General features: G+C 45.8%; 1 long non-coding RNA gene across 1 annotated transcript in view; it reads right to left on the bottom strand.

Annotated features, from left to right (window-relative positions):
- The window catches only part of LOC144139396 (uncharacterized), a 124,700-nt gene extending 108,935 nt beyond the window's left edge, over nucleotides 1-15,765 (bottom strand). Inside the window, exon 1 of the long non-coding RNA XR_013316182.1 lies at nucleotides 15,659-15,765. This is a non-coding gene — a long non-coding RNA (uncharacterized LOC144139396). The remainder of the gene's footprint in view (nucleotides 1-15,658) is intronic.
- Nucleotides 15,766-24,158: the final 8,393 nt, after the last annotated feature.

Genomic DNA, 24,158 nt, shown 5'->3' with positions numbered 1-24,158 from the left:
TTGCCATCCCCGGTAAATAAGATCACTTACCTCGTGGCTCGAGATTTAACCCGTTTAGCCAGCGCTGGTGAAGCCGGGCTTAGTGTATGCACCCTGAAGTCCCAGACCAGGAAGTTACACAGCCCTTTAGCCTGTTCCGTAGAATGAATTTATCCCCGCAAAAACTGCTACCGATTAACCACGAACCATCCTGAGGGCTTACACCTTCCCACACACCACCACTCTCCACCTCGTTTACGGGATACCACTCCATTTTGTCGCTTCTGTGGAGAGCCTGGGAAGCTCATACAAATAGTAGGCGGCTGCGACAAGTGTACTGTATATCCACCCAACCTCCACGTTTCCTTACAGAGACAGCCATGGCCAGCTCCGGCCTGGATGAGCAGTTGCTCTTGATGGAAACGGCTGTCGATTCGACCCCTCAGATGAGGACGCCTCTCTGCAGCTTTGCCTCGATTTTTTAACCTTTATTTTCTCTCTCTCTGTAATTGTGATCGTTGCTGCTGCTTGTGACTTCACTTGGCTATCATCTTTCCTAGAGACCAATCGCTGTCACCGATCGCTGAAGGGCCATTAGCAAGTTCCTATCTCCGGTGGATCCCTATCCAATGCCGTCCTTTACACGCCATCCAATGAGCCTTTAGAACCGTTCTATCTCTCAAACAGCTGTGTTAGCAGATAAAAGATGAGAAGGAAATTGCTATAAATGCCACCTGGCACGCTTAACAGTCGGAAATTAACGCCGACGCCGGACTGTTTTCTACTTCTAGAACTGCTAATGATTTCGTTATAAAGCTAAAACGCCATTTAAACTTGGGGTAGGTGAAAAACGTAACAGACCAACCGATTTGTTTACAATGCAAATTTTTTTGCCTCTTTGTGTGAAAACAGTGGTGCGTGCGTGCGAGCGTGCGTACGTGCGTCCGTAATATTTGATGCATCCATAAAAAGATGGCGGGGTGTAGTCTCTCCTGCCCGCCAAAGAGACCGCCCGCTTGCCAGTAAACTACCTGACCACCTGCCTGCCTGCCTGCCTGCCAGGCAGAACGTTCTGGTGAGGGTGCATGATTTGGGGACGAGGGGCGGCCCGTCACGAGCAGCCACGGGGGAGGCGGGAGAGGGGAGACGCAAAATGCCCCACCATGGCGACACTCTAAGGTACCAAAAAACAATTTGTGGACGGACGGGTCGTCTGCTGAGTAGGTCAAGGCAAAAGGCAGCCTGCCGGGAGGCTGCCCATTGCCAGAAGATTCTAGTTAGGATGCACCGATGGGGGAGCCGCTGGAGGCACCGGGGCGCTGCCAGCTGGCCAGGAGGGTACATGTTCGCCGTCGAAAAGACTGTGGCGAGGACGCATTATTTGGAGACAATGTGCGGCCTGTCACTGGTCGGCGGAGGGAATGGATCACAGGGCGGCACAGCAGTGGCTCCGAAGAGCCATGCATTAGAGCGCAGCCGTTAAGCGACCCCTGCTGTGGTTTCGCGTAGTTTCTAAGCGACGGCCTCGTTGTAACCGAGAGAACGAAGACGCCACCGAAGATAGAGCAAGCAGGAAAGCGGTGGACGAAAGAATGGCGAAAGTGGGAGAGGAGGGCGTAATTTGTTGACCGCGTGAGACATGCTCCCCAGCAGCAACGCCTTACGAGATAACGACTGAGTATACCGCATGTCGTCGTGCATTTGTTGAGTACACGATCACTTCCTCAGACACATTATCAATGCGCCGTCGCCGACAAGACTACAGTTCTCGCGGTGCTCAAATTTCGCATTAGCTACTACTGTAATCGACTGCTATAATTTTTGTTTCCTCAAGAAAACAACTGTGGTGTATAAAATTGCAGTGGTATGAGGCAAGAATAAAATTAAATAAATCCTAAAAATGAACGAACATAAATTAATAAAGCTAAAATTGCGAACATACAGAGTAATGCTTTCACAATAATACAAATAGGCAGCCTTATTTGTCCCAACGAACCTTTTGTTTCGCTTCAGTTATGTTGTAATAGCTGACCTACCTATCACGATTTGGCCCGCATTCGTGAACGTGTGAGGGTCGTAGTAACCTCCACCCGAGTGACGACCCGTAGCGTGTTGGTGGTGACGGTGACGGACCGCGAGCGGCTGTGCTCGTCAGTGTTTATTCGCCTGCCGTGCACAATGTTTACCACCGAGCCTGGCAGGGCTACCATTCTTAGCGGCCAACGAAAATTGGGGAGATGAAGGGGGCGCCACATACTCGTCACACTACCATAGAAAACGTTTTGCAGTAGCTTGTACAGTAAGGAGCTTTTGAACACTTCAGATAAACTTGCTGCGATGGCTCAGTTGCTAAGGCGCTGCGCTGCTGAGCCTAAGGACTCATGTTCTATTCCCGGCCGTGGTGGACACTTTCCTGATGGACGAGAAAAGCGAAAAAATCCGTGTGTACAAGATTTCGTCGGACGTTAAATATCGCCAGGTGGTCAAAATTATTCTGGAGTCTTCCATTATGGCGCAGCTAACTGCCTGCGTTGCGTCGGCGCGTTAAACCCAAAAATAAATAGATAAATAAATAAATAAATAAATAAATAAATAAATAAATAAATAAATAAATAAATAAATAAATAAATAAATAAATAAATAAATAAATAAATAAATAAATAAATAACAAAAATAATTATTCAATCGACACTTTCTATAAGCACTTTTACTCTAATGAGCACCTGGAAGCAATGCGACAATTATGCTATTTTCAGCACGGATCAACAGTGCGTGATTTGCTCGTCGCTGGGAAAGCAGCGTCCATTTCTGACTCGCTTTTGTTGGTTTCTTTTTGAACTGGCTATCAAATGCGTTCTATTCTGCAACCTAAAGAAGCCATGAAGACAAAATACAAGTTGGGTTTATTAGAAAGACTGCATAGTTCCGATAACAATGATACTAATATCATTGCAATCTTCGAACAAATAACGGAGATAATAAAGAAAACGTGTGAAGCAGTCGCGACCCCCTAGCCATTTTCCCGCAACTTTTCTATGACGTCAGGAAACCTTGTTTGTGTGATTGGCGGCCGCCTAACTAACCTGTCGTGACAACACATGAGTGGACGTCTGTAATGGGGCCTCTAGCTCGATTTGGCCGCATCGCTTGAATGCTAACGTGCAGCTAACGCACTGAAAATTATGTTTTATTCTTGGCCTGTATGACGTCATTCTTGCTCATAACACGTAACTGTGGCGCAAAATTTGAAATTTTTAAATACTTCTTGCTTTTTTCGTTAAAAACATGTTTTGTGGCTGTAATGGAGCTCAGTGAGATACTGAATCCTTGTTCTTTCAAATTAAACAAAGTTGTATTTTCTCTTCATGGCTCCTTTAGGGAAGCCGGCAAATAGCCGCTACGCCGCTGTAATAGCCGCTACGCCGCTGTAAAGAAGGCCAAGACCGGGAAGGAGATAAATATTTAAAGCAAATTGCTAAGTTATCTGATGAGGAGAGAGCCGTAATTTTTGGCTGAGGCAGTTCGCGACCCTCTAATCTAAGTTCAGGATGGGTTGGTTGACTACTTTGTGCAAGCACTCAAGATTTAGAAAAAAATTGAAAAAGTGTTCCAGGCTCCCTTGCACAATACTTGCACAAAGAAACATACATTATGACCTTGTTTTTATGCCGCCTTGATAAGGAAACGAAAAACGAGCACAGAAAAATGGAGAGAAGAAAAACACGCCTGCTTTTTTTCTTCGAAACCGTTTGAACCCGTTCGAACGGAATGGTGCTTTGGAACCGAACCCGAACCGAATCCGAAAGGCTTGAACCCGAACCCGAACCGAACCTGAAAAAAATTCCGGTTCTATACCCTGATCTAAACTACAGTACACGCGCATAAGACAGATACGAGAGGAAGAGGCAACCCCCTCCTCAAAGCGGACATGCTGAGGGTGGCGAAAAATTTACTCCCCATGCCTCTCGTGCCCCGCGCAACCTGATGAGCCCGTGGGGGAAAGAGGACTTAAGCCAGCCACAGAAGGTTCAGAACAAGCGCGTAGGGTGTCTTTTGTGGGTACGCCCGTCTAATAAACTCCTTTCGTTCATAAGGGCAAAGGAGTGTCTAAAACCTGTACCCCGTGAGGCAAAACGAAAGCGTTGGCGCTTGTTCTAGATATTCGAAAACTCATACAACGGCACGCACAAACAATGAACGCGTATACAAAAACTGAAAGGACAACAAATGCACAGCCTGCCCCTGGTTAGTACAACATGGGACACATGGGGGACCGGACTAGCACACTCGCCCAGCACTTGCAACACGTGGACAGTTAAGCTCACTACACGAACACTTTCGTGGATCACAAAACATGTCCAGAGAAGGAGCCCTTACCTAATAATAACATGACAAAACTGCTTAAAACTCTAAAGTTCTAAACGAAGCGGTCCCGAATGATCTTATCACTTGTAGTCCTCAGCTCCAGGTGCACACGGTTTTACAAACACCACGATACACCCACATACACCACGATAAACCCACAAGACGACGCGAACACCTACCGCAACTATACAGAGAGAGCATTCCACTACACCCGTCATACGTTTTAGGAGACGACCTCATTATTACCCACGAGCATATTCTAAAACTTCTCAGCAGTGCGAATTTTTTACACCGCAATACTTGCAGCGCATGTTGACAAGCCAGCGCTGTACACCAGTCATCTTTATTGTATTTTAACTCATTCATGTTTATGTTTATTCCTTTATAAATTGTTTATATTTACTCTCACTTCGTCGGCATAAACAGCTTTTAGTTGGCGCTCTTTTCCGTAGTTGGCCTTGCGCCAAAAACATCGAATCATCATCAGCAGCACAATAACAACAGTATTTCTATGGGTAATCGACCCAATTCTAGGCATAGTACCCCAGTTTCTCTAATTTGCTTTAGATTATTTGTAATATCTTTCACCACATGGCTCATTCTAATGTAGGATTATTTTGGGGAAATTTTCTCTTTTAAAATCTCCCATGACTGCAATCCAGTTAACTCTCGTGCAACGAATCTTTTGACATAAATATTTTTAAACATTAACACTTCTTGCCAAAGACACTCTATTTTTATTTTACTAAAGCATTTTATATTCAAGAATGTTTGTTTCAATGTTTTTTTCTTAATATGCACCCGCCTATACTCGCCTAAAAAGATGCTTTATAAAAATTGATTCCTTTATGAACAGACGGACAACAAGTTACACGTAATAAAAGCAAACTAGGGACCATACGCCACCAACAAACGCCAGATACGCATTTAGTAGCGTGTTCCACTTTTATAAGTGAATTCGGAATTCTTTTTTTGCCGAATCCCTTTTAAATTTCGAAAGTCGATTGAAGCGTTTTTTTTTGGTATACTTGAGTTTTTTTGGGAATCTTTATTTCTGGTGTTCATGTAAAAATACATTACTTTCCCAAAAGCCTTTGTCATACGAAAGGGCCCAAGCGCGGAGCTCGACGCTCAGCAAGAAGCACCATGCCGGCATAAAAACAGATTGATGAGTCAGCGTACCGTAGGAAGAAAAAAGGCTCTGTAGGTTTACAGCGGGTGGGCTTAAAGATTTTAAAATCGTCGAATTTGTGCCTAGGGAAGTCAAATCGGCGTAACGTAACTAAACTAAAGACGCACGCCGGTCTAGACTGCCACAATTCACAGCTCCTTGTATAAAATTGCGTCAATAATGTATGCGCTAGCGACGTCTTTTAGGGCGCAGCACTTTCGCGCCAGTACCTGTGCTGAGTGGTGTCACGACCATCGTTAGCGAGAGAGCGATGGCCAGTGCGGCGCGCGACGCTCCACCAATATTGGGAGGGGGGTGTTACGTTCGGGCTCATCATTTAAATAACGAAAGCCGCCGGTAGCTCATGTTTTGGCGTTGCCTGCACTTGTAGCGGCCATGCTGCATTTCTTTTATGTACCCGCAGGGATGCGAAGTTGGGAGTCGCCGAGAGCTTGCTTTGTGTTCTTTCCTTTTGTGTGGCTAAAGATTGTGGTGCCTAACCCGAGTACGTCTGTTGGGCTGCTATGCGGTCAGCTAGACCAGGAGGTCCTGCGGAAATGTGGATGGGTGTATAGCAGTGAAAATAGTTTCGGCGCGTGATTCCCTCTCGGACAACGCAAATGCCGGTAATATGGCTCGCCGACGTTGGGGGGATTCGGTCGTTCGTCAAAGTCCGAAAGGTGCGGGGAATGGTCTTTAAGAATTTTAGGATGCTGACGTAAGTGCTGTTCTTTCATGGGCTATGGGCCTCGGAAATTCTCGCTTGGGTTCGGAGGAGCCTATCCCGCCAGCCAGGTGGCGGGCAGCGGCAACCTTTATTGTAGGGACAGATGAGCTGACGACTTCCTCATTGTGCTAGTCCATGCAAAGACTAGGCGAGGATACTGTAGCATGTGAGCCGCGCTCAGACTGATCTGGGCGTTCGGATTTACATTTGTTCAGGTGTCGCCTGCTCAACGTTAGGGTTTCACCAATCCGCGCGGTCAGTGGCTTTAGGGGCAGATATCTTGTATTTGTTTGCCGGTTCATCATCATCATCACCAGCCTATCTACGCCCACTGCAGGACAAAGGCCTCTCCCATTATTCTCCAATTACCTCGGTCCTATGCCAACTGTGACCAATTTATCCCCGCAAACTTCTTCATCTCATCTGCCCATCTAACTTTCTGCCGCCCCCTGCAACGCTTGCCTTCTCTAGGGATCCACTCTGTTACCCTTAATGACCAGCGGTTATATTGCCTTCGCATTACATGCCCTGCCCACGTCCATTTCTTCTTCCTAATTTCTACTAACATGTCTTTACACCAGTTTGCTCTCTGACCCACTCCGCTCTCTTCTTGTCCATTAATGTTACACCTATCATTTTCCGCTCCATTGCCCGCTGAGTTGTTCTCAATTTAAGTTGAACCTTAACCACATTCAAGAATGGTGCGATAAATGGCTTCTATCTCTTAACCCGAACAAATGTAAACTTGTTTTCTTTTCCCGCCGTAAAAATCCCTTTCTTTTTTCATATCACATCGCGAACGTCACTGTACAGTCACAATCATCCTACAAATATCTAGGTGTCACATTGTCTTGTGATCTTACTTGGAATGCGCATATTACTAACGTCATTTCATCCGCAAACAAAACACTTGGCTTCCTAAAACGTCACCTACGCCATGCACCTCCTCACGTAAAGTTGCTCGCTTACCAGTCCCTCATCAGATCAAAACTTGAATATGCCTCCGCCATATGGAACCCGCCCCAAACATATCTCATAAATGATCTTGAATCTGTCCAAAATCGTGCCGCCCGATTTATTCATTCCCTGTACTCGTACAACATTAGCGTTTCATCCTTGAAAGCACAATCTGGCTTATCACCACTTTCTGTCCGCCGCCGTACGCCACCCTTTCCCTCTTTCACAAAATTTTTACTTCTTCAATAAATGTAGCCCCCTACATCCTTCCCCCGACATACATTTCACACCGCACCGGCCATCCACTTCAAGTGTCCCGTTATCGTACCAGAACTGTCACCTTTTCCGCTTCTTTTTTTCACCGTGCAGCCAAAGATTGGAACGGCCTTCCCTGCTCCATTGTTTCAACCACCTGCCCATTAATTTTCATACCAAATGTCAGTAGTCACCTGTGTTCATAGAACTAATGCGTTCAAATGTGTATTTTTCTGTATATCCACCCCTTATGTAATACCCCCCAGTGGGGTCCTTAAGGAAATAAAAATGAATGAATGAATGAATGAATGAATGAACCCTCTTAGTGAGCCTCCAAGTGTCTGCCCCGGAGGTGAGTACCGGTAAGATGCAGCTGTCATACACTTTCTTTTTCAGCGACAATGGTAGGCTGCTATTCGTTATCTGAGAATGTCTGCCATATGCACCCCACCCCATTCTGATCCTTGTAATTATCTCTGCCTCATGGTTGGGATCTGGGGTCACAACTAGGCCCAAGTAGATATATTCGCTTACCACTTCCACTGCCTCGTTACCTATCTCAAACTGCTGTGCTGTCCCGAGGTTATTGATCATTACTTTAGTTTTTTGCATATTAATTTTCAGGCCTACGGTTCTACTCTGCTCGCCCAGTGCGGAAAGCATGCTTTGCAATTCGTCTCCCGAGTTACTTAGCAAGGCAACGTCATCAGCAAATCTGAGGTTACTGAGGTATTCTCTATTAACCCTTACTCCCACCTGTTCCCAATCCAACGTTCTGAATACTTCTTGTAAGCATGCTGTGAATAAGATTGGAGAGATTGTGTCTCCTTGTCTGACACCCATCCTTATAGGTATTTTACTGCTCTCCCTATGGAGTATGGCGGTAGCTGTAGACCCACTGTAGATATCTTCTAGTATTCTTACCTAATGCTCATCTACCCCCTGGTTCCGTAATGCCTGAATGACTGCTAGGGTTTCGATCGAGTCAAATGCTTTCTCATAATCTATGAAGGCTATGTATAGGGGTTCAGTATACTAAGCGCACTTCTCCATCACTTGATTAATCCTGTGAATATGGTCCATTGTTGAATAACCTTTACGGAACCCTGCTTGTTCTTTAAGTTGACTGAAATCTAAGGTTGCAGAGGTTCAGTTAGCGATTACCTTGGTAAATACCTTGTAGACGACTGACAGTAAGCTGATTTGCCTGTAATTTTTCAAGTCCTTCATGTCGCCTTTCTTATGGATTAGGATGATGTTCGCGTTCTTCCAAGATTCCTGTACCATTGCGGTCATTAGGCATTGCGGATACAGGTTTGCCAGTTTTTCAAGTACAATTTCTCCGCCATTCTTGAAGAGGTCTGCTGTTATCTGATCCTCACCAGGTGCTTTGCCCCCTTTCATTTCTTTCAAAGCCTTCCTAACTTCTTCGGTCGTTACTGGTGGAATGTCTATCTCCTCCGAACTACTGTCTCGTTCGGCATTATACTGTATGTCCCGGCTACTGTACAGATCCCTATAGAACGCCTCGGCCACTGTGACTATTTTATCCCTATTTGTGATGACATTGCCTTTCTTATCCTTAAGTGCATACATCTGATTTTTCCCCACGCCAAGACGTATCTTCACGGCTTTTAGGCTACCTCCGTTCTTAGAGCGTATTCGATCCTCTCCATATTATACTTCCGTATGTCAGCTGTCTTACGCTTATTATTTAACTTCGAGAGCTCGGCTAGTTCTATTCTGTCAGCGTTTGCCGGTTGCAATAAAGCAAATTGGAAACGTAATATGAATTCAATGAGAGAGAGTGTTGGGTCATTTTACCACAATTGGTAACGTGTTTAGTATTGGTGACTTCTTGTCGGCAATCTCTGGCCCATACGAATCATGCTGTTAAGGTTTTTTTAGCTTTTGGAATCAAAACCACAGTGTCAGGTTTTGTCCTGGGTCAGTCGAGGGGATTTAATATAGATCTTGGCTTAATGGGACGCTGCAGGCGGAGTGACAAAATTGCAGTTATGCTGTCCTAATGTAAATACTTGGGCTAATAAAAATAGTGTAAAACAACCTAATATCCCGCACGAAAAGCCGTGCTCATCCGCAACCTTCCTGAAGCGTCGGACGTCGGTCATTGGGGCAAGCTGACACCATCCTCTCGGCTCGAGCATAAAAAGAACCTCGCTATTTCGTCTTCACCACTCACCAAGAATATGAAGAGGCGAAATACAACTGGCGCATTCAACAGGATGAGCACGATGGCGTGGTGAAGTTAGTGGGGAATACCTGAGCAACTCCTTCAATGCTTTATTGCAAGTTTCGGCTCGGACCAACGACGTGAAAGACTCCTAGATTACACGAGGTGACACCTCAGCGGGAGGTCTCGGTGGCTCCGGCTCGGTCCGACGATGGGGCACCTAAGCGGAAGGGTTTGTGAGCTTCGGTTCAAATGATGGCAGGTTCTATTCGACGGGGCGACACCTCCGCAGGAGGCGTTGTGAGCTCTTGCTGAAGTTGGCGGCGGCCGCGATCCCACAAGGCGACACCTCAGCGGGACGCCTCGTGAGCTTCAGCTGAAAGAGGCGGCGGCCACGATTCGACAAGTCGACACCTCACTGGAGGCATCGTGAGCTCAGGATCATTGCATCAACAGCTGCCATTCAATGAGCGACCCCTCAGAGGGAGGCCTCGTGAGCTCCGACTCAAGCCGGCAGCGGCCGCTTTTCGACAGGCGACACCTCAGCGGGGCGCCTCACGGACGCCTGCCAACCAAGCCTGCCGCAACGAAGTCTTGGCATATATTTAAATAGGCCCCTATGGTGTTTCCTCCGGGGGCCCTATGGTAGCAACCACCCGAGCAGGAGCAGAGAATTCAGGAGTGAATAGGGGAATAGATAACCGAAGCGCTCGTAGGGCGTCAACACTGAGAAACCCTGAAATGTTGTAGTTGCGTATGAGCCTAATGCCATAATGCTACTACATACGGGTCATTTTGCCTGAGTGGCCACTGATACAGGTACATCAGGACCGGCGGATGTACAGCAGCTAACAAGCAAGGTATTAGAGCTGCAACTCGAGCTCGAAAGGTTGAAACAACGGGGCAGTGGCGAGCGCCAGCATGATACCTGGTTTTAATTGGGGTGGTATGACGAAGAACTAAGAGCGCTTCTTGCACCAATAATAAAACGGAATAACTGGTGCCTGCCTGTTTCAGGAGCTAGGAACACAAGTTGAATAACCATGCCATACAGGCACGAAGACTGTAGTGCCCCGGAACGTCGCATAAGTCGTCGTAGAGACGAAGAAGCGAGTATACAGTGCTACCAGCGGTGTTGCTAGAAACATTAGAAAAATAATATACAGTGATGAGAACTTTTCCTTCAAACTTCGGATGTCTGGTGTTCATGTAAAAATCCGTTTAATGTGGCGCCGAGAAATTTGTGCTGTGTGACGTAAGATATTGGTGTTCCCATCATTCTGAGCTCGCACCGTGTAACGTCTCGCTTCGTGAAAGCGATTGCAGTTGATTTTAAGGAAGATTTTTCAGTCTGCTGCCACGAGGAACGTTGAGATGGCCTCAATTTTCCGCTTAACCTTCACACGGAGCACATGCCAATTGCGGCCCGGGTACCATATGCAAACATCTTCTGCGTGTAGGAAAATTTTGACAGGTCCTGGAAAACACCTTTCAATGCCAACAAGGGAAATACCAAAAAGTGCTGGACTGAATACTCCACCTTGAGGAACTCCAGGAGTAACGCGATGCTTCATTGTGCCGCCGTCAGGAGTGGTGATAAAGGCGGTTCTGTCGCAGCGATAGTTCGAGAGCCAATCATACATACGACCACCAGTATATAACAAATTCATTAAAAAGCGGATAGCGTCATGCTTACAAAGCCATGCGCAGCTTTGAAGTCCAAAAACAACCCTGGGACGGTGTCATCAATTGCTTTTTTACGCGTAACACATTTTGCAAGGGCAATAACTATGTAGATAATGCTCCTGCCCTTTTGGAAACCCAGCATTTGTGGCGGGTAAAGACTTCTGGTTGAGAGATCCCAATTTAATTGAAGCAGAACAATGGTTTTCATAGGCTTTCCCAGAGAGGTCAAAAGTCCAATAGGTAGGTACAAATAAATGTCTTTGGGATGGTTTTCTGGTATTCATACGGGCACAATTCCAGTGGTCTTCCAGGTGAGCTGAAGACGACTGGTCTTTTATGATTGGTTTGAAATGTCCAGACGAAGTATCTTCCCCACATCCCCTAGATTACAGAGCGCAGTGTAGGTTACACCGTATGAGCCTGGGGAAGAACTTGTCAACCGATGATAGAGCCATGACAAGTTCCGATATAATAACAGGGTAATCAATGAGGGGATTTTTATCGGATGGCTGTCCAATACGACGCAAGTTAAGTAACGCAGGCGATGTTGATGCAACCACAGTTCTTGGAAAGAAAATGTCTGCGACGTCTAATGTGAGCTTGTTACGCAATAAAATAAATTTCAATCGATGGAGACACGTTGGTAGTGTTCATAGACTTCGGACCAGGCGACATATTGTAGTAACTGGCTTCCTAGGGTCCAACTCACTCTGGCTAGCAATTTACACATGTGCTGATCAAGGCTCTCTGCACGCATCTGGATGCTGGAATGTCTTCAGGTGGCAGTTCTGCGCGCTCTTCTGTCCAATCACGGGCGTATGGCACGAAGCGTTTTAAACCCGGCGTGAGCGACATTGTATGACTTTGGCAATATGACTGTCTTCGTGTTTATTTAGCGTGCCGTGGCCATCGTGCTTACAAAGTCATCGTAGCACAAAACATAACCTAGGACCTCTTTGATTGCTGTGGTGAAAACATCCCAGTTTGAGAAATGGACCTGATCTTCTGACAAACCCTTGAAGAAAGTGCCGAGTTATGTAAATATGGAGGCGGTCGCTGCCATTGGGATACAGTGTCCACAGAACAGCTTATTCTAGAAAGCAGTAGGGAGGAAACCACAGTGACGTCGAGAGCACTGAAACACCTTTGCGAAAAAAATTGGTTCTCGTTTGTAGAGTACAGCCATAAGCAAAATTATTAAATGCTCTGGTTTGATTGGTGTTTCATGGTTTCCTATTGATAGGTGATGGGCACTGAAATACCCAGTGTGTGCACAGCGCAGGCGGCACAAGAAGAAGAATAGTCTAGAAAGAATCACTATCCACCTGTATGCCTTTCCGGGTGGCATACAGGTGGCAAAGACTGTGAAAGAACAACCATCGCTTTCAACAGTGGCTGCTACGTATTCGTTCACTGAACTTGGCATTACATCATTGTGTATAAATGGACTGTCACTTCTCAGATATTAGAGTGCTCTTGTCGCTGGTAAACCAGCTTCGGAATTAAATAACGTGTGTCCTCAAAAGTGTACGTCTTGAGATAGACGTGATTCCGAGATTGGGGTAACTAGGAAACGATGCTTCTTCACAAATCTTGTGAAATCTTGTAGACGTGACTGCAGCCCACATGCATTTCACTAGATAACTGTGGCATTGTAGATTCGTTACATTTTAAGAATACTGGCTGGCGTTGTAACACCTACAGGCTTTGAGTGAGGCAGCGATTTGCGGAGTCGTCGAGTGTCATAACTGCTTCAGCTTATGGCCAAGAGAACAGAGACTTAAATGTACGCATGGCCTCCGCAATAAATAAATTTATGGAGCTTCGTTTCGGGTGACCTTGCTAATTGAAGGTTTCGGAATGATTTTAACAAACGTAGAGTGTGCGGATTTGGAAAGTCTTGCATCACTAGCGTCTATGGGTGTACTAACATTAGTTAACCTTGCTCTAGGCGAGGGTAGAACTGAAGCCGCGGTTGGAACCTAGGACACAACTGGCGATATACGCGCAGTTTTATCTCGCTGTGAAGCTGTATAGGAGGCTTCAAGAGTAGGCTCGGTTGCTGTTGCTCCCGTGTGGAGTTTCTCCGACTTCCCGAAATCACAAACACCTAAAGGTGGGAAATCCTTGTCCACATCGACCGAAGTGTAACCATCATGCCTTTTTATATTCCCATTTGGAGTTTTATTTGCCTTTGTGCTCCGGTGGTGTTGCACAAGTACTTTGGTGACTTATGATCAATTTGGTTGTCCGTCTTGACCCTTGCGTTAGCATTCTATTTACGGGAAACTTGGCAGTGAAGGGGTGTGGACTCGTCGTGATTAGTACAGTTAGAACCGCGACGATCATTACTCGACCTGCGGAACGATCTTGATTTAATGAACACCTGGCGCAGCACAAGGTAAATGTGCATACCCCAGGCACAAGACCGAAACGTTAACATTTCGTGCAGTGTATAGGTGTTTCACTGCATTCGAAGACACGGTACCGTGTGTAGCCTGTACTACCGTGTTCAGGCGTAGTTTAAGTAGCAAAAGCAATAAGTAGGCTTTGTAATTTTGGTCAGTCTTCGGCAGGAGCTAATTCCAACCCCCTGACGCAAAGCTTCATGGGATGTGCGAAATTAATATATTTGCGACCACACCCCTAATTACAACCATACAGCAATTTCTGGGGCGGGGCTCATCAGCGTGGACTTGGATTTTTGCAGTGCTGGTATATTACCAGACGCTCTGTGAAAACGTTGTTGCATGTATCAACAGCTAGTAGGTTCAATGTGTTTTTCTCCGTATTTAGAGCACACCACCGGGAGCACCGGATTCCAAAGCGCTTTTTAAAGGAAGACCGTTAAATAGTGTGATAAACTTTAAAGGGTGCTGTGGTTTTATAATTACGAGACCACACATAAGACTACAGGCACTCGGCTGAACTGGAAGTGGTTAGCGCAGTGAAATGGCAGCTATTACGGCGGGGGGTCATGTCCAGAAGTCTATGATTAAATGTGAGACTGGGTAGGCAGCAAGCCAACGGGCTGCACTCCTGCCTTTGGCTGCATCTGCGATGCTCACAGTACCGTCGCAGTAGTCTTACGTCTTAAAGAATAGCATTAATTAAAAATCATAGCCGAAAAAAAAGCTTGCGCTTTTCTGCTTCTTTCTACTTTTCCTCCAGGTGGAAAATTAGCCGGAAAGTCACCATGAGAGTCATTAGCGACTGCCGTGACCTCTTTCAACAAGCTTTAAGGCCTCACAAAGCACACCCACACCTAGGAAGGATCGTGCGATCATGACAGCTATTGGGAAACAATCTCAAGCGTTTAACAAAGTACACTTTTTTTGTGAAATCAATATCCGAACCGGAATATCAACATAATTGGGAAGACAGGGCCACGGCAGGAAAAGCATTCTTCAGAAGCTGCAGCTCGCTCGTAAATTGAATTTTCAGCACAACAAACTAAAATTCTCCTTACCCTTAAGTTGGTGTTGGCTTGCGATGATCACATCTGAGCTCACGGCTGATCCATCTGTTAGAAGTGACTGCGTAGTATACTACATTTTCCTAACCGGGCTGTGTCACATTGAATAGAACATATCGCGCTTAGTTTTAACAATGCCAAACAAGTGCTTAAGTGTACCGGAACTGTTCTTTAGTTTTAAAACGCACGCTCCTGTTGGCTAGCATTAAAATGTCGGCGCCGAAATGAAACAGAGGAGCGGTGCAGGATGAGTTTTATCTATTTTTGTGTATTTGTGTTTTAAAACCTGTTAAATTGAGGTGAAGGTTAGCTCAACCAGCCCATCAAACACATCGTCTAGAGAACTTCAGTCCTTATGTTTTGTTGCAGTTTTGAGACACTTTTTCTTCTAGGAAAAGATTTGTGCGCTTTTGGCCTTGATAGTCCCCGTTTGTAGCAAGAGAATTCTTTGCGTGCATGCTTAACATCGCAGTTGCTCCGTCATGAACCTATCTCCACAGGATGAGTCCAACACTGGAAGTATAATACAACTTCTTCGGTGCCTGGTTGTTCTTTTATTTTTACAACTCGCAGCAAAAAAAGACGGAGAGTCACTGCAAATATCTAGGAAAAGCGGCAGAGAGGAGATGGCCCCTGCTTTGTAATTTGGCTTTGCTGCCAGTGTTTTTTCCTTGAGCACTAACCATGGAGCTCCGTTCCGAGGGTACGATTCGCCTGTTACTTTTCTAACAAGGGGTATATTTTTGGCCAAATAGTTAAATTCTCAAACCACTAAACGCTTCTTGAAGAATTAGGGTTAATTTGATAAAGTTTACTCAAAAAGTACTTATATTGGGAGGAAAAACTTACCCAGCGTTACTGCTGAAATTACTACGACAATTGGCCCATGCATATTTTGTGGAGTATCGTGCTGCTCCGACGAGTGTTAATCTTAGCAGTATGTCTAGTTTGAAGCACCTGCTTGGAACAGTACATACCAGGGCCTCAAAAAGCACTTCGGAATTTATACCTTACAGAACGTCAACTTATCAAAGTTCAGCGAACTTTGAGCAGCCTTTTATGTGTTTTGTGCGAAAACAAACATATACCAATTGAATAAATGCCGGCGGGTTAGCAAGCACAATAAATGAGGAGCGACAAAAAAACATTGCCTAAATCTGTTTTCTTCAGTACCAGATGCACAAGGTTTATTTTATTGCGCCTGTGATGTTCCCAGGGGTATAGATGTACTACGCAAACGCCACACTCACGTGAAAATTTATCTAAAACGCTAACTCAAGAAATCTTGCGCATAAAAACTTGTGATCTAGTCCGTAGTTGCAGGTTTTTTAAACAGCGTAAAATAGAACTATGGTATATTTTGACAACAATAAGAGCTGGCACCGACCAAGAATATTTAAAATAAAAAAAAAACGTTTCGGTTGCAGTGCGGGTGCCTTGTTCACAATGAACAGCGGGGGAAAAGTGATTCCGTTATGTTTCCTTCAAGATGCGACGTAGGCAGCCTGCGTACGCGCGTGGGAAGTTGCCGTCATTGCGATTATGTGTGCGCTCCGTGGACTGGATTGTTAGAGATTCAATAAAGCCTTTAGGGGCAATTCTTTTCTTTTCCGATTATTTTCGCGTTCGCCCAATGAATTTCATGGTGTCTTGCTTTTGCGTGTTCGGCTAGACCGTTAGAAGACACGTTCGCCGCTCTAACGTCGCGCAGGTGCTGCTTGAGCCTCTGCTGAAAATTGCCTGTCTTGCAGACGTAGCTTCTGTCGCAGTCTGCGCAGGGACTGGTGTTGATTACTCCTAAGAACTTTTCCTCTGTGAGATTTTTCTTCACGTTCACCAGGGAGCGCCGTAACTTTTGTGTTGGGTTGTACGCTACCTGTACATCATACGGGCACAGAAAACGGGCCAAGTGTTCGCTAATTCCTCGTTAGAACGTTATAAATGACGTTCCACTGAGTTCACAAATGAGTCAGGGCAGCCACTCGCAGAGATATCTTCATGCACGTGCTGTATGTCGGCGGCGACATCTTCTGGTTTCTTGCCCTCTTTTCAAGGCTTAGAAGCAAGGCGATTACAGACCGTTTGTGGAGGTAAATTTTGATATTTGCTATAACTTCATCCACAAAATCAAAATAATTTGTCAGCAATTTTTGAACAGCAATATATTTTATCTAATCTATCACGATATGTTTATGTGAAACGTACCGTGTCATGATCACATTCTTAGCTGATTGTATGGAAGGTTATACCAAACGTCTCTGAATGAGGCATTTTTTTAAACATGCCTCAGATTCATCGACAGAAACTAAACAATACAAAGCTGCAGTTACCAGAAAAACTTCGCAACCTTTACCTAAAAAGGTTGGGTATAAAAATAAGTAAGATAATTCTCTGCGAACCTGTGCGAGGTCGTAGTTCATATTGAAAATGAGCTGTATATGCATGTTCGGGGATCAAAACGAGTTAAATTCATTTCCCAATGGCAGTTTGCTTTTGGCGTGACTGCTCAAACTGTTTCATGGATGTTTAAGGAGATTTTTTTGCTTTTCGAAGCTGGCTTGTAATAACTTCAGACTGTAATTACAAGACGGGCTAAACAGTCTGTCCCAAGATGTCAGTGACCAAGTCAACAAAATACAACTGAGGGACGTGAAACATTCGTTTTATGTCTCCTCCCCCTTCTGTCCCCTCGGGATAACACTGCCTATTATAATGTTTACTGCAATACTTACCGTGTATTACCTAACTAAATTTCCGCCGCTTAAAATCCCTGGAAAATACCCACCTAAGGGTAAGAACCACTTCGTTAAGTTGAAAAAGAATGTATGAGCCGCCCTCTTTTGAAGCGTATTCGAAATTTATTGTACGGCAATAAGGAGCTCGCTTACTTCGAGAGTGCCTTCAGGCGTGGCCAAGAAAGTTATCCTAAGAAAGACTAGAATAGCTGTTATTAGTGCCAAGAGGACTCAACTTCTCTCTTTCAGTTATACAACTCCTAAAACCATGTTGGATATTTTCAAAGCCTATTCCTCCAACACAGAATCGCACCTTTCGTTGAAGTCAATATAAATAAAGGTTTCATCAGAATTTCGCAACAAATTGAGTCTTTTATTCAATATGAGCAAAATTCAAACTGATCATACCAACGTTAGTAGAATTCACCGCATACAATTTAATTAATGGTCGCAGAAAACTTCCCCTACTTCGCCTCTAAAACTTTTCATATATTACCTTTGACAGTGTCGCATTCATGTCCGGTAACATACTTCTGGTATCTTCTTCGCTCTAGGTGGATGAGGCTCATTTCACAACAATGGCTCAGAAAAGGTATCCCAGTACCGCTAATGAGAAACGCAAGTCAGCAACCGTGGCTATTTTAGATGCGAAGCACGTCTTGCTCGGGGGATGTCCCGTGTCCGTGCGCCGTCCGCAGCGCTTCTGGTGATGATTGTGGCTGGAGCCCCTAAGGATTGGCCAACGAAAGAATCCATCACAAGATAGCCTCGCGTTCAACCACCGTCGTCATGTTTCCGTTGGGGAACCGCTGACGCAGAAGAAGGAGAAGAAGAGCTGCGAAGAGGAGGGCGTGTACGTTGCTCTGGCCCCGTCCGCAGCGCCTCTGATGATGATTGCGGCAGGATGCCCGTAGGGATTGGCCAACCAAAGAATCCATCACGAGATAGCTTCGCGTTCAACCACCGTCATCATCTTACCGTAGGGGAACCGCTAAAGAAGAAGCAGAAGTTGGAGAAGTTTTGGAGGCCTCGGTTTAAACTTCTGTGCACTGGTCCTTCTCCTGCAGTGAAAGAAAGTGCTGCAGAATTGCACTTCTCGGTACCCTACTTTTATCAGTACCCTACTTTTATCAAGTTGGATGAAATACAAGTCACACGACACAGTGCGAAGGGTCCTTGGTGTTATAAAATCAATGCAAGATGATTAGAGGCGTTTTAAAAAATCCCCGCACCTCCCCGAGGAGGATTGTGAGGGTGCAGAAATGCATTGTGTGCACCAATGAGTGTGATGCGATTAATGGCGAAGAGAGAGGCGAGAGTGTGAGCGTAATTATTTATTTTTTTTCTTTTCCCACACCCGTAATTTCCGCTTCGTTATAGAGAAGCGTCTTCGAGACCGCGTTGAACGCAACCGCCAACTGCAGAGGATCGTTTACGTCAACGTCGTCGGGAATCGTTTCGAACTCACCATCAGCGTCATCGACGTCGTCTTCCTGCGGTTCCTCTCGTTCGCCGCCGTCATCGAAGTGATCGAGCCGACTCCAATCGACCCGAACGTTGATGGCGCAATACAGCGGGGTGTGTTCCAGGTGCTTGAGCCAACCCAGGATGTTGCCGCGCTTCACCAACCCGCGCTTGTATGTTGCCGGACTCATCAGCCTCCGCTTGATGTGAACGTCGAACGCAAAGTCCTCGGGTACCATGCGAGGAAGGCACTGCTCAACCTTGGATACGTCGATGGGCACGTTCACCTCCTGTCTCGTGATTCAAAACTGCCCGTTGCCTCGAGTCAGCCTCCTGATGCTCATGAAGGGGAGTCGAGGCGCGATGAGCCGCTCTTCGACGGGGTTCAGATCGGGAAGATGCGCCGGCCGAGGAGGATAACAGTAGCCAAAATTCACGCAGCCCTCCTCTTCGCAGCTTTGTCTTTTTCTCCTTCTTCTTCTTCAGCGGTTCCCCTACGGGAAGATGACGATGGTGGTTGAACGCGAAGCTATCTCGTGATGGATTTTTTGGTTGGCCAATCCCTACGAGCATCATGCCACAATCATCATGAGACGCGCTGCGCACGCCGGCCATTGGACGCACGACAACCCCCGACTGGAATGCATTTCTGCATAAAAGGAAACATTAAGGAAAGCCGCCTCCTTTCTCGCTCTGTGTGAGAAGGGAACGAAAATGAATGGGTGGTTTAAAAAGAGCTGTCATGTGGAGGTATTCATAAAAATATATTTAAAAGGATGGTTATTTATTCATGTGATTTAAGAAGAACATAAAAGCTCCACGTAAGTTCGCTGGTGCTCTAGGCACCATTTGTAGCATTCCACATACAGGCTTGCGGTTGGGTTTCCTAAAAGACCGGTTGGGTTGCCTGAGATAACCGACCCGGAAGGTCAGGCTCGCTGAACTGGGTCCATGTGGAAACCATACACCGCTCCGCCCCCCGGCGAGCATAATCAGCGTACCTACCCGGGGGGTGAGAGGTGAGCCTCTTTTTCGCCTCGTGGAAGGTGATGTTCTCACGGACCTTTATGTTGATGATGTTTTTGTCGATTAGAAATTTCGCACATTTGCTGGAGTATGCCGCATGTTGCCCCCTCAGTCCACGCAAGTGAGGGTGCAAGATGGACAATTGTCTCTCGGATGTTCTTGCGCCGCACACTTTGCACAAATTGTTAGGCCACGGCAAGAGTTCGTACCGTTCCCGAACCGCTGGCACTTAAAACAGCGCCGTAGGCTTTGGATGTAAATACGGATGGAGCATTGGAAAAAGCCTGAATGTATAGGTTGGGGAAGAACTGCGAGGTTAAAATTCACGATGATGTGCTTGGTGGGAATCTCCTTGTCAAGTCTGCGGATTGTGATACGTCTTATGGCAGTGACGCCCTGATCCTTCAAGCCCGCAAGGGGATCTACAGCCATTTCGTTCAGAAGTACTGTCTCAGATATCACTCCCTGCGAGCTGTTGAGGCTCCGATGGGGTGTGACACTGATGTCCAGATCAGCCAGTCTAGTTTGAGCTAGAAGCTTTGTGGACTTGAGCTTGTCGCTTACCTAATGAGGATTTCACCAGTCCTTTGTGTTTTGGCATTATAGGATTTTCCTAATATGGCTTCACGATATTTTGCGATCAAGAAGACTGACTGCGATGCAAGAAGGTGGGCTGGACTGAGGGCTTCCATGACCAGAAATCGAGAGAAGTGATCTTGTTCAGGAAAGGTTACCGATGGCAATCGGGAAAAGATACTTAGGTGCGGCCCCTTTTGAGGGACCGATCATGTTTAGGGGAGGAGGTAGGAGTTGAAAATACCATGTATCATTGTATAAAAGCATGAGACGGGGGTATTTTTTTCTCAACCCTTACCCTGATAGCTTGAGAGATCCTGGAGCTCCGTGCCTGGTAAACAGGCAGGGAGCCCATCGGCTGGGGCTTGACCTGGGCTCTGACGGCCACCGTTTGAGGTTTCTACCCTTCACCTTAAATACACATCACCAGGGTAGCTTACAGCTGATGTTTGGGGCTCGGGATCTGCGGTGTCTCCAATAGCGTCACAAAGATTTCGATTAAAACTTTTCCATGCAATTTATCATTGTCAAACAGGCATAGTACATGAAAACTATCTCTTGCTCCCCATTATACATCAAAACGTACCGATCACCCATTTAAGGTAAAGGAGTACTTTTGCAAAACTCAATCGTTTCGGTGGTCTTTTTTCCCCCAGACTATTCGCGACTGGAACAACTTGCCCTATCACATTGTATCGGTTATACCAAATGATTCGTTCTTTTCGAAGTTGGTGTAACGCGTTTGGTTGTTTTGAGTGTTTTTCTATTTGCGTTGTATAAACCTAACGATTTTATAGGTGGTTATTTGTGGTGTATATCTGCATTGTACAGATGTTTTGTGCGCTTGCAATACTGTAAGGCCGGTGTGCGGCGAACTGCAACCCTGTGTTATTTTGTTGTGTTCTTCACCACCACTGTAATGCCCCTGGTGGTGTGGGTATTAGAGAAATAAATAAATAAATGTACCCCGTGCGGGGCATTTTTATGCCTATAGAACCAACATATTTGTATTTGTACATAGTTGCATATGGGTTTCTACGTTGATATGTAGATCAATAAATTTCATGTGCTAAAAAAGTGCCCGTAGGGGAATCGCGAAGACAACAGGCTCTCTTTTTGTTTCTTTATTCGTTCCAGATTCGATCCCTGGCGGTGCAGTAAGTGAATGAATTTATTTGTTCATGGGAGTTTTCTTTTGTGATCAACGGTCAGGACCGACGCCAAGGCGGTAGAGGTAAAATCATTGCCTAAAAAGCAACTTTGTTAAACGTTTCCTTCCCAGGTACCCCCGCAAGCTCTGTAGGGCATTCCATGCATGGCACCGATTGCGCAGGTAGAAATTACCTGAAAATAGGTCGGCGTGGTAACCTAGTAAACAGTAAATTTCCTCCGTATGTCTCTGCGGAGACATATCTCAAAAATATTGAGAATCCTGATAACTCAGCCAAATTTGTAAACATTATCCTAGGAATAAAAGGAATAAAAGAAGCAGAAATAACAAAACGTGCGCCACCACACATTACCTAACTCAAATAGTGCAGCCTACGGTCGCAGAACCTTGCACGGAATAAAAGAACTCAAATAGGCAGCATCATCATCATACAGAGAAGCACCCAAACCTTCACTTTTTATGACCACCGAAAGGCGCTTCATTTATGTACCTAGAATATTTGTGAAAACAAATGCAGATTGGTGACCTGCAAGCGTAAAGACCCTTCTCCGAAAACAAAGCCACGACCGGTCGTTCTAATTATTATAGGCACCTCCTGCAAAAAAAACGAGTGGCCGTCATGGGTAACATGTTGCCGATTCAGTGACTCCAAAAAAAGTCCCCCCCCCCTACCTGGTGTAGAACTTGGATACTTACCGACAAAGGACCGGCCACAAACAACGACGAAATTCCTTCGAGAAAGTTTGAAAACTGTAAATACATAACAGATACGCCGGCAGCAACACTTTAAAATTACGAAGGCTACAATGTTTCCAGTGATACATAGTGGGAACGTTACGAGTATATGATTGGCCCACCGGAACTAGAGAAGAAGTGAAAATTGAACCCTCCTATTGGAGATCTACCTAGCTTAACAAATGGTCAGATGCTTTAGCATCACTACATGTGCTGAAACGGTAAATAAACTCTTAACTTACGGAGAAGTACCTAGACGCTTAAAACCGATTCTGCAAATAAAATAAAGAAAATGAACGACGTCGTCACTCCGACAAACCTCTGGAAGGGAATCAGGCTGCCGATTATGGTGCGGGCGAAATCTCCTATTATGCTCCCAGTGACCCCGACTACCACGCTGTCTTCCCCCAAAAGTTGTAAAGAACGAGTCTTATTCTACTCCTAGAGATCACTGTGGCGGAGTTACCATTCCGAAATTGGAATGTCTCCGGATGCATTCCACCTTTCCTGATGCCGAAATGGAATGGGAATAGAATAAGGACAATGCTTGGAGGAATGGAATGGGAATAAAATTAGGCTAGTTTGCCCAGAATAAAATTGTAATTGAATGGTAATTTTAAGATGACGGTGTTTCTATCGCTGAAGACATCGGGCTACCTAGTTTATTAGTTTGGCTTCCGGCTACCAACTAACTCTGGGACAAAAACTGCGTTGGTATATCTCAAAGGGAGCAGCCGGGCCAAAACGCAGAACACTCACCCGACATCTAGAGTAACTGAATCTGCGCAGCCTGGGTGAGCGCGTGTGAAAATGAACTTCCAGTGGAGCAAGCACGCATTGCCTGTGCCTCATTTAGGTCGCCTCTTCTCCTTTCGGCAGGTTTTTTGAGGCACAGCTTTCTCTGTGTAACACTACGTGGCACGAATGACAGACCGGCGTCTCAATGGCAGGCGCAGTGCGGCCAGGCCAGTAGCCGGGTAATAGGATCGAAAAGTAGACGAAGATACGAACGGCGCGCAACGAAGATACGAACGGCGTGCTTCTTAACTCCAGCTGCTGCTTGTAAATCCTGGAGCTAACAATACAAATCGTTCGCCTACGAAACATAAAACACCGAGTCAGCTTGACGTTCTCCTTCCACCCTTCGTACCCAGCGCGCAGGGAATATCATTGTAGCTTGCAAGCCGACCTGATAGGCATCTCACGGGAACACAGGCCAAACTGTTGACCGTCTGACCGTGTGTTGCAACCTGGACCCGGGGCTCCAGCAACTCAAAATGAAGGCTCAAAAAAAGAAAATTCTGGGTGATAAATTTGCGCGCGCGGCACCCGCCATAAGAGTAAGAAGCGAGCTTCCGGTATGTTACTGAGCTTTCTACCTCCACGCTCTGGTAGTGGGAAGCTGGGATATACAATTACACTAGATAATGTATAAAACAAGGCATTGATTGACTGGTTGTAATGTTTAACGCGCCAATGCACCGCAGCCGTTGAGGCGCGCCGTAGTGTAAGGCCCCGGAATAATTTTGACCACCTGGGGATCTTCAACATCTGCCTAAATCATGTACTCACGGGCGTTTTTGCTTTTCGCCTCCTCCAGAAAAGCGGCCGCCGTGGCCAGGAATTGAACACGCGTCATCGT

Source organism: Haemaphysalis longicornis, unplaced genomic scaffold (assembly GCF_048455015.1).
Source record: "Haemaphysalis longicornis isolate Haplotype H1 unplaced genomic scaffold, Haemaphysalis longicornis Haplotype H1 scaffold_5, whole genome shotgun sequence".
Taxonomy (NCBI): domain Eukaryota; kingdom Metazoa; phylum Arthropoda; class Arachnida; order Ixodida; family Ixodidae; genus Haemaphysalis; species Haemaphysalis longicornis.
Note: the sequence above shows the minus strand (reverse complement) of the source record. Positions and strands in the feature narration are given on the sequence as shown.